Consider the following 10,201-nt stretch of genomic DNA (forward strand, 5'->3'; position numbering starts at 1 on the left):
ATGTGATGCAACAAATGGCATATTAGCATGCTAATAAGTTGATAATATCAATAAGGGCCTAAAATTGATAATAACAAAATGAGTTAAATGATGAGACCACCTTGAAAATCACTATTTAAACCGAAGTTAATATAACTATCCAATATTTAACCTCGTTAAGACCTCAAAGAATTCATGTGGATTTCGCGGATTAGAAACCTAGAGGCTAGGCATTTGATAAATCATATGATAATTTAAACAAGAGTTATTCATCAAATGATGAAATTACATAAGGTGTAATTAGTAGTGTTTCTTACTTAAATAATCATTCTCCCAAGAGAAGAGCCAAAGCTGACTTGAGAAGGGGTGAAATATGGATCCTTACTCACTAGAAAAACTTTTGAAAAGTTAAAATAGTGGGAGTAGTTTATTAATAAAGTTATATATTATAAATTTTAAACTTGGTAAACTTACATTGTATATTTTCGTTGTTGTAAACTTAATGGAAAACAACACATTTTCATTGCGATCGATCCTTAAAAGAATAAGCTTAATGGCTTAAACTTCTTTGACTGGTTCTATAATTTGAGAATTGTTCTTAAACAGGAAATGAATGAATATGTCATTGAAGAACTCGTTCCTGATAAACCAACAGCTAATGATCCTAGAGCTGACAAAGACAAGTTTAAGAAACACATGGATAACAAGTTAGATGTGGGATATCTTATGCTTGCCACCATGACCCCTGAGCTTCAAAAGTAACATGAGGACATGGTTACATATGAGATGATTCAAAATATCAAGGAATTATAATGATGACTCTAAATATCTATTTCAAAGTAAAATAAGTGAAGGATCTCCTGTAGGAGCTCACATTATCAAGATAATAGGATATATCCAAACGTTAGATAAGTTGGGATTTCAACTCAATGATGAATTGACCACTAATGTCATCCTGCGATCATTTTCAGACAGCTTCAACCAATTTTTCCTTAATTTCAATATTAATGAAATTAACCACGTCATAAACTGTTTTATTTGTTGTTGGAAATGCTTGGACGATACTTTATTTTACTGTTAATGAATGATTAAGTATGCTTTTGTTAAATGTTGTTTTGTTCATTGTTTTAATCTTTTGCCTTCACACTATAAGAGCTTTTGAAATATTGTATGGTGCCTTGGAAAAACATTCCTAGTATTTGTAAGATCTTTTGAAATATTTTCATTTTCTAGGAGTTAATACCTAATATTCGAAAGAGTTAGGTTAGATTTACGTGAACAAGGGATCTGATCCAGGATGGTGAGGTTCTAATCAACCTTAGAGATAAGGAGAGGGTTTCATTCGACTAAGAAGGATAAATGCTTGAGTAGATAGGGTAGCACTATATTTTACGCTGAAGGGTATTATCGCAACAACAATTCGACAAACCAATGGTTGTAGTTTACGCTGAGTAGTATTGTCGTAGCAATAGTCTGTCAGGTTCTGTGTTAGAGATACTCTTAGGAACACTTTAGTACATCCTGTCGGGAATATAGACATAGTGTACTCTTAGACATAGAATAATTTCTCGCCGTAGTAAATCCAGCCCAAGTGCTCTATTAAAAGTCTGATTGTGTGAGGTTGTCAGTCTATTTGCAGACTTTTGACAACTTTAGCCTTAGTAACTTTTGTTTATTTACTATCGCATATTTTTCTTGCTACGACAAAATTTTATCTGCTTAATTTACTTCACATTTTTCTTGTCTCGGTAAACTTTTTCCATATGTTCATACCATTTGTCACTGCATATTTTCCTTGTTTATATCATTAGATTTAGATACTTAGGATTAGTTAATGACACATATTCCTAGTTGTAGCAATCTTTTAAAAGCCCTTCAATCCTTGTGGAGACGATACTCACTCACTACTATATTACTTGCATCGATTGTGTATACTTACATAGATTTACCTGCCACAACACACACATTTACACGCGATCAATTATTTTCGTAAAAATCCATTACTTAAAAGAAATTGTAATATAATCATATAAATTTTTAAAAAATATATACACTATTTGTTCTACTAAAATTTTTTATTTTAAAAAATTTTATTATTTAAAATATTTATGATGAAAAATTAAGAAAAAAATCACCAAAAACATCTTTAAAATATTTTTACAGTAGTCAAAATTTTCTAAACGATATATTTATTTATTTTATGATATGCATGTGTAGACCCGGTAAACTTGACTCAAATTCGATTACTCGACCCAATACTCGATATTAACCAGAACATGATAATCAAATTTGATTTGATACCCGATCCAAAATTTAGCAAAATCGAATGCAACTTGAACTAAAAGCAACTCAAACCGAAATTAACCCGGACTGAATGCAACTCAAACTGAAATTGACTTGAATTGATAGCAACCTGAATCGAAATTAACCCAAACCAAAATAAATCCAAATCGAATTTTAACCCGATCTGAAAGCAACCAAACCTGAAAGAAATTCGAACGAAAATTAATCCGAAATAAAAGTAAGAATCTTATTGTAAAATTGAAAACAATAACAAATAAAGTTTATTTATCTTACTTGTAATAAAAAGGCAAAATAGTAGCTTTTACCCCTATAGTAGACCTAATTTATCACTTTCACCTTAATCGTATTTTCACATCATTTTAACCATTGAAGTTGCTCAATTGTATCATTCTATACCATGTCCTTAACTTAAAACCTTAAATCTTAAACCATAATCACATATCCTCTAGACCCTAAATTCTAATTCAAGGTTTATAATTTAAAGTTTTAAGTTAGGGATAATGTATAAAATGATTCATTTAAACAACTTTAAGGCCTAAATTGATGCGAAAATATAATATGGACAAAAATGATAAATTTGGTCTATTACAAGGATAAATGTGACCCTTAAGCCTAATAAAAATATTAGATTTATAATAAAAATAATAGAAAGTTTACTTATGTCTTATGTTATTACATAAAAGGAATATAAAAGTAAGAACATTATTGTAAGATTGAAAAAGGAAACAAATAAAGTTTACTTATCTTGCTTGTAATAAAAATATTAGATTTATAATAAAATTAATAGAAAACAATTAAAACAAAGAAAATAATATTAGATTTGTAATAAAAATAATATATAGTTTATTTATATTACGTCTAAAACTTAACAAATAAAATTATGTAATTTTTTTAAAAAAATTTAATGAAAATATTAAATTTATAATTGAAAATAATTTTTTAATAAAAATATTATTTCTTTATCAAATAGATAAATTTTCCATACAAGACCAATATAAAATTTTGATAACAAACTCTAACACGCATTATAGGATCGTATTTGTGTCAAATTATCGATTTATCATCTCTAAATGATGATTTAATTCAAAATATTGAACGATTGAGAATTGAAATTAAGACTAAATGAAAATATTAACAAATAAGAAGAGATTTTTTTTTAGAATATATCAATAATTTTATATATATTTGATTAAACTTATAACCAATTCAACCCGAATTGACATTATCTAAAGGTTGACCCAAACTGAAAATCAATCGATTCGATATTGACCCAATCCGATATTGACCCAACCTAAAAATAAATCGATATGATATTGATCCGAACTGAAAAAACAACTTATTCGATAATCACCCGACCCAAAAATTGACCCGACCCGAGCTACCGTACACCCAAACTAGATTTGAAGGAAATCCAATTAAATTCAAACAAAATTAAACTGAATATAATCTAGACTCTTTTTAAATTTAGCATGGACTTACGTTTCTATCTATATGCAGAGATTTTTACGCAGGGATTTATTTGCAGGGATTACTTCCCATTATAGACGCGCATATGTAGACTGCATATGAAGACTGTTCAACTATGTATTTATTTATTTATTTATACATGCATTGTATTTTATATTTATTTTTTAATTTTCTGACTGTTGAAAGTCTTCTACAGAAGCTGCTCTCAACCTGACGTTGGGGTCAACCTACTATCCTAACTTCCCTTACCCCATTGCATATGAAAATATGGTTTTGTTGTTTTGTAAACTCAATCCGAATGACGCATTTGCCACTCATGTGTTAAGATAAATATCGCCTTCCTTTCTTTTCAATCCCTCTATACATTTAGGGATGGTAAAAAAATCCGAACCTAACGGGAAAAACCAAAAACCGAATTAAACGGGGACGAAGAAAAACCATTTATGCTAAACGGGGACGGGAACAGGGAAAAACCATTTATGCTAAATGGGGACGGGGACGGGGATGGGTTTGGTAATCCCCGCCCCGATTACCGGACCCGATACCCGGCCTGATAAATATTAAAAATAATTATTATATATATATATAATATTAATAAATTTAATTTAAATTAAATATATATAATATTTATATATTTAATTTAAATATATATATATATATACCCGGCCCGATACCCGGTCCGATACCCGTTTAAATAACCGTTTATAGCTAAACGGGGATACCCGTTTCCCCGCGGTTTTCTGCGATTACCCGATGGGAATCCCCGTTTAAATCCCAACGATTTTTTAAGCGGAAACGGGTACAGATTTTTTAAACGGAGACGGAAACGGGAATCAATATCTGGCCCGAACCCAGCCCGTTGCCATCCCTATATACATTTGGGTCTGCACTACCACTTCAATAGGAAGCGGAGAGGAAAAAAAAAGATAAAAGCGTCGTGGTTTACGTGCTCCTTCTTCTTCTTATCTGAACATCCTCATTTTCTTATCCAGATAAATCTGCTATCTTTCCTTTCATTTTACTTTCAAGTACACTGATCTGTGGATTCTGATGTTTTCACGATGGTGGAATTGAGATCTAGAATTCTAAAGGCTTTTATAGACTTAGAGTTAGCTTAATCTGCTTCTCTTTGGATCTGGATTTTTACTTTTCTAGTTAGCTTGATCTGCTTTCTATAGTTCTCGTGAGAACTTTTTTTTTACTTTATTTTGAAATTGATCTTCCTATTTTTTCTTTATTATAGATTAATGCTTTTATTCTGTGAATTTAATGCTTCTCCAAAGCTTTAGCGTAAGAAAAGGCTCTAATCTTGATCTTTGTTTCAATATGTTGTTCATCGAGTCATAGAGTATAGCTCGCTTATATGCTCCTGAAATGAATGTTGCCTACCATTTCAATTGATTGTACTTGGTTGCGCAACTGCGGTGTATTTTCTGTATTTGAAGAGATGAATGCGGGCGTAAGCGTCTCTGGCTCTTTTTTAAAAGAGAAAACATGACTTGATTTGCTGAAGACTTTAATTTTTAATTGTTTAGATTATTTGAAGGGCCTTAGATTCCCGGTTGACAAATTATTTTGTTATACTCACTATCTCAGTTATTTTTGTAGTATTGGAAAAGATGGCCGATACTGAGGATATTCAACCCCTCGTCTGGGACAATGGAACCGGAATGGTGAAAGTCAGTTGATTCTGTAATCCCCAGACTGATACAGGTAACCTGATCCGATCCGGGAAGTCACATTAGGGCCACCGAAGCGACTCACTGTAAAAATAGCGGAAAATTTAAAACTTTTTATCAGAACATGTAAACTTATAAAATCATTTGTCACTATTTAAAAATAAAACAGATTTTCAGACTCGTATATAAAACAAAATACAATTACATGCCCCCTAATCAAATGTATCATTCTCTGGAAACATCGCCGGAAGAATTCCTTTACTGATGTCGATAACTGCACTGGTACAATTCTTTTAACCTGCAATTGTGAGTAATAGAGTGAGCTTCGGAAAGCTCAATAATACAGATCTACCAGATGATGCTGAAGAACGTGCAGATACAGATAAAACATGTTTTCTTTATTGGTTCAGATATTTACAGATCTTTATGTTGAGCTGAGGTCCATTGATATCGTATGTAGTAACAAATAGTATTCATTTCAGATGAAAATATTTCGGATGTCTAGGTCCAGGAGATCAGAACAGGTTTTCTAGTGTGTTCTCAAAAATCATGTAACTTTTCAGATCTTTTTAAAACATATATATATATACCCTCATCCGTCAAGTCCAAAATGTGTAGGTTCCCCAGAACCATATACCCACCATCAAGTCCAGTAGGCCCTGAGCACACAGCCGAGGAGCCGGTAAGTAAGGCCCTGAGCACACAGCCGAGGAGCCTCCAGGTATACTTCCTCCAACATTACCCCCCAAGTAAAACATGTTCCTTCCGTAAACGGATATATAAAAAAAATCATAACATAATCCAAGTCAAGTATCAGATCAAAATCCAGGTCAAGTATTCAATCAGAATCCAGGTCAAGTATCCGATCAGAATCCAGGTCAGGTATTATAATAGAAATCAAATCGGAAATCAGGTAAAATATCCAGGTGATTAGGGAACACACTAGAGTTTACAGAAATTATTCAGAGGTACTGGATAATCTTAACAGGTATAGGAACATAGATCTTCAGTATACCGATAGAATATCGGAATTCAGAATCACTGTTGGAAGAGTTCAATAACTGACAAAATTATTAATTATTCAGAATATGACTTGAGCTGGTAAGGAAGAAATGAAGGTTCAGGACATTTACAATCTATGTCGATTGATCAGATTATCAAACAACTCTTAGATGAATAGCTCCCAAAACTAATGCTTGTCGATTGATCAATTCATTGTTCTTCCATGGTATTTACTCTTAAATACCACAAATTCTTGTCCATCAGTCATTTTCAAAATCATCGCTGAATAGATCTTCCAATGTCTTCATTTCATTTCCACGCTTCCACAATATCATGTAATACTGACGTACTTGATTATTTTAATCATAAACCATCGTAATTGCACACTATGTAAACTCATCAGAGTTTCCAGACTTATCCAAATCACTTACTAAATCCTCATTCATTGAGGTTACCTAATTCATTTAGCAGTCATGTCCATTCTAGTAATATTCGGGGGGTTTTAGGGTAATCCAGACGTTTTTGAATTTCGGATACATACTGTACTTTCGTTTAATTCAAATTTGGTCTTCGTGGTTGATTTGTCTAACAAATATCAAATTCTTACTGTTGAATGCGATCTAGAGTTGAGCTGAGCTAAATACTTCCAAAATTATCATCGAGCCAAATTTGAGAATACAAACACGCATTCAAGTGACATCTATGTCGTTCAGGTACTGATATAACACTAGCATTGGTTGCTCGGCTTAATATGTGATATGTAACTTTTAAGAGCAGTACCACATCCATGTTTATTTGGGTTCCTTAATTAACCCAAGACATTTCCTTAGTATAGGCCATAAGGGTATTTTGGTCATTTTGGTGTTCAGTTTATTCCAATCATTATAGAGCTCAAGCATATCCAATCATTTCTGAGCTTGGTGATATTCTTGGGTTATTTCCATTACAGGGGTATTTTTGGTCATTTTACAGATTCAGTGCACTTTAATCCTTTCCTTCCGTCTGATCTTACTATTAATTTCAATCTTATCATTTATTTCAGTCATTTCGAACAATTCTGACAACAAAACACCCCCGACAAATTGTTCTTCAGGTATTTACTCATAGCTCGGATATTTCCGGGTCAAGTGCCTTCTCAGATTTTACAAACGAAATATCAAGAATTTTCCTGCACTAAGTCAGGATCTTAACAATTAAATCATTACTTAATCGAGTTAAGTACGAATCCTCTAAGTATTTTCTCATTCAGAGTCAACTCAGACTATTATACCTCTTAAGGGCATTTCCGTAATTTCTTAACCAGATAATTTTTGGTATTACCTCTTAACGAAAATAATTATAATTTAGAGATCCTATGATCAAATGCTTTTCCCGAACATTCTCTTATCTTGAAATGATTCCCTTAACAGATTTCTAGTATCTTTCACAAACCCTCATAAGACTAAAAACTGGTTATCCGCATTTCCTAAGCAAAACTAGCATTTCTTATGCACATCAATAATTTTTACCGGATCAATATGTATTTTCAGAGTTATTAACCAACTTCCATGGACAATTCTTGTCATCTTACAACATGAGGGTATTTTCATAATTTTACCCTACCAGATTATTCTCATAATTTCACATCCAAGTACCTTTAACATATTACATTTGATGAAATAAATTATAAAATACAGATCCAGGTTAATTTCTTTACTACCAAACACAGAACTTGAAATTTAATTCTAACAACCATTCAATCTCTTATATTAATCATTCGATCTGTATTCAGATACTGAATTTCTACCACATTCATATCGAGTGTATAAATTAATCAACTCCATAAAAGTGACTAACATTATCTCATTCATGCATTTACCAATATCATCATATTTCATAAAGCATAAAGAGATAGTAATGTATTACCTCGATTTCTGTGCAATACTGATCGACCATAAAATTCCATTTGAATGCCTTTGATCTTCAATTCAACTTCCAATAATTCCTCAGATACATATCAACATAAATTATATCAGAAACGGAGCTTAATTGCGATAAACGGATTGAATCGGGTAATAAATCAGTGAAAAATAGCTTACCGGGTTCGAATTTGGCAAAATAGACTTCGGATTCAGATTCAAGACGTCGAAATCATAAAATATAACTTTTCAAAAATTTGGAATTTTCGGTCAAAATCAAAGTCAACGGGTTTGACCGAAAAATTTTGAGGCATTCGGGTTCGAATTTTAAAAAACATACTGCAGAATCGGATTTGGAACGTCGAAAAATGTTAGGATAGGTATACTGGGTCAAAGTCAAAGGTCGTTTAATGCCCGGTCAAAGCCGATCAAAGTTTTGGTCAACAGTGGTCAACGCCGGTCAACGGTCAACGGGTCGGGTCAACGGGTCAGGTCGGGTCAACGGGTCGGGTTGGGTCAACAGGTCGGGTAAACGGGTCGGGTTATGACAGGTCAAACCGATCAAAATAGTTCCAAAACCGGTCAAACCGGTCACTTTTGACTTCCCCACGCGCGGGGGCACGTGAACAGTGCCCTGATATTAGAAAATTCCCGAAAAAATTCCTAAAAATTATTTTAAGCGATTTCGAGATACTTACAAAGCTCGGTTCAAATTTTTGAACGGCGGAGAGCTCGATTTCAACGGATCGGAAACTTTGACCGCTTCACCTCTACACGCGCCGTCATCGACGGAGACCAAGGATGACACCGGCAGACTCGGAAAGATGCAAGGAACACGATGGTGCGAGAGGTGTCATAAACGGATGCTCGGATCGTCGTGAATCGACGAAAAACCAATTGAAATCGAGTTATTACCGACGATACTTCCGACTGAAATTAACGACGAATGACGACGATTCACGACAAAAGGTTTGAGGGGTTTTGTTCCTCGCTCGACAACGAACACGATGGTGGTTTCGGCTTGTCGATCGGAGGTCAGACGACGAGTAGATCAGAGTTGAAAGTTGGGTCAACGGAAGAAAAAAACTGAGAAAAATATGCAACCTGCGCACGGGATAGAGGTTTATAATTCGACATATAAAAAAATGGTTAAATTATAGGTTTAGCCACTGAATTTCCTATTCTTCTTAAACCAGTCTGCAAACTTTAAAATTTTATAATTTAATCCCCACTTTCTTCAAAAAATACAAATTAAATTCACCACTTTATAATTTCTTAAATATAGCCCTTAAATTGGGGTGTTACATATTCATAGATCTGAGTTGTGTTCTCCATTATTGCCTATTTCATTATGGAGATTCTGCTACTTTGTTGTGGTTGATATGACTATGTTTATCACGCAGGCTGGTTTTGCTGGTGATGATGCTCCCAGGGCAGTTTTTCCCAGTATTGTCGGTCCACCCCGACACACTGGGGCCATGGTTGGGATGGGTCAGATGCCTGTGTAGGAGATGAAGCACAATCTAAAAGAGGTATTATTACTTTGAAATATCCCATTGAGCATGTATTGTCAGCAACTGGGATGATATGGAAAAGATCTGGCATCATACATTCTACAATGAGCTTCGTGTTGCTCCTGAGGAGCATCCTATGCTTCTCACGGAGGCACCTCTCAATCCCAAAACCAATAGAGAAAAGATGACTCAGATCATGTTTGAGACCTTCAATGTACCTGCCATGTATGTTGCTATCCAGGCTGTTCTCTCATTGTATGCCAGTGGTCGTACAACAGGTTTGTTCAAATAAAGACCTTACTAATTTTCACACTTTTTTTTACTGATTATTCATAATCAAGCTGAGACCTTGGAACAG

The 10,201-nt window shown here is 33.7% G+C and overlaps 1 long non-coding RNA gene across 1 annotated transcript; it reads left to right on the plus strand.

Annotated features, from left to right (window-relative positions):
- Positions 1–1,714: 1,714 nt before the first annotated feature.
- On the plus strand, positions 1,715–10,172 carry LOC120129430. Its single transcript, XR_005516740.1, has 3 exons — positions 1,715–1,727; positions 5,359–5,429; positions 9,733–10,172. It is a non-coding gene; the product is annotated as an uncharacterized LOC120129430 (long non-coding RNA).
- The last annotated feature ends 29 nt before the right edge of the window (positions 10,173–10,201 follow it).

This window comes from Hibiscus syriacus, unplaced genomic scaffold, assembly GCF_006381635.1.
Source record: "Hibiscus syriacus cultivar Baekdansim isolate YM2019G1 unplaced genomic scaffold, ASM638163v2 tig00110500_pilon, whole genome shotgun sequence".
NCBI classification, from domain to species: Eukaryota; Viridiplantae; Streptophyta; class Magnoliopsida; order Malvales; family Malvaceae; genus Hibiscus; species Hibiscus syriacus.